The sequence below is a fragment of the Lipotes vexillifer genome, unplaced genomic scaffold (genome assembly GCF_000442215.2).
Source record: "Lipotes vexillifer unplaced genomic scaffold, Lipotes_vexillifer_v1.1 scaffold370, whole genome shotgun sequence".
Classification (NCBI taxonomy): Eukaryota; Metazoa; Chordata; class Mammalia; order Artiodactyla; family Lipotidae; genus Lipotes; species Lipotes vexillifer.
Window position 1 is genome coordinate 1,554,797 of NW_006772699.1, and position 1,362 is coordinate 1,556,158.

The window sequence follows — 1,362 nt, forward strand, 5'->3', positions numbered from 1 at the left end:
GGGAAAGACAAAGATGAATCAGACGGACTTGGGATGGAATCAGAAATCAGTCCCTTTCAGCTGCGGAACGTTGGGTGAGTTACTTTCCTTTTCCTGACCTCCATTTTTGCACCTGAAACATGGAGACAGAGAGCAATCTAGTGAAGGCACTGGGGTTTCAGAGATAATGTGAAGAACTATGGTTGAGACCAGAAGTTCTGGAGCTGGGCTGCTTGCATTCAAACTCTGACTCTGTCACTTACCAGCTGTGTGACTATGGGGAACGTTACTTACCCTCTCTGTGCCTTGGTTTCCTATCATAAAATGGGAATGAAAGAAAGTAAAAAGATTTGCCACAGAAGGTACCTTCGGTTGTGGGTGCGTTAGTCCACGTAGAGCCTGGCATTTTCTAAGTACTAAATGGTTAACCTTATTAATATTTGTAAAAGGTCTTGAACAATGCCTGGTACAGATCAAGAAACTGGTTCCCTTCATATTCACCTAGAGAGATTTCAGGGAGATTGAGAAATGCTACCAATCCCAGCTCAGAAGACAAAGGGAAGGGGTCACTCAGCTCCTGGGGAGACTCCCTGGAGCCGGACACTCATCTTTATGGGAAAGGGTGTGGCATTACCCACACACATATGTGGGTGTTGTTCTTGTGTGCACCTGAGTGCATTATCCGACAGTGTGTTCGAGGGGCCAGGCAACCTGCTTGGCTTTAATCGTGCCTCTCTCCACCCTGTGGTGTAATAGCTGGGAGCTATGCTCACTTGCAGAGTGGTGGCACACACTGAGCTTTCAATAAGTGCCTGGAGAACAGGTTTTTGAAAAAAATTGAAGGAACACGGCTCCGCTGCTCAAGTAACAGCAAGAGCAAACCCACAATTCACGGGTTATACCCTTCATGGAAGGATTAGTCATCCACTGCATACAAAAAAATCCCCAAACTGCTGACTCACTTTGGGGCTGGCCCGTGAAATGCAAGGAGTGACATTCGTAGAAACTCAAAGGTTTCCTTAGTGGCTGCTGGGCACCGTCCCCTGGGCTGTGAAGGGAGCCCTAGTTAAACAAAGGGAGTGATTAACGTTCACTGTGAAAGTGTAAACAGGATAGTAACTTATGAATCTGCCCTTCTGTTTTCCTTTTAGCTGATGTTAGCTTGCCCTGGGTCTTCGGCTGAAATATAGATGTGAGCTTAATTACACTTAATAATGAGCAGAGCCTCTCAAGCTGACTGAGCATCAGGGTTAATCCATATGCAGATTTCTGAGGCCCATTCCCAGAGAGTCTGATTCAGTGGGTCTGGGGTGGGGCCTGAGGTTCTGCATTTCTAATACCCACGCGCCAGTGCCTCCCCCCCACCGACCCGCCCCCCCCTCC

At 47.8% G+C, this 1,362-nt stretch overlaps 1 protein-coding gene across 1 annotated transcript in view; it reads right to left on the reverse strand.

Moving 5' to 3' along the window:
- The window catches only part of SLIT3 (slit guidance ligand 3), a 627,706-nt gene that overhangs the window by 57,877 nt on the left and 568,467 nt on the right, over positions 1–1,362 (reverse strand). The window lies entirely within an intron of this gene.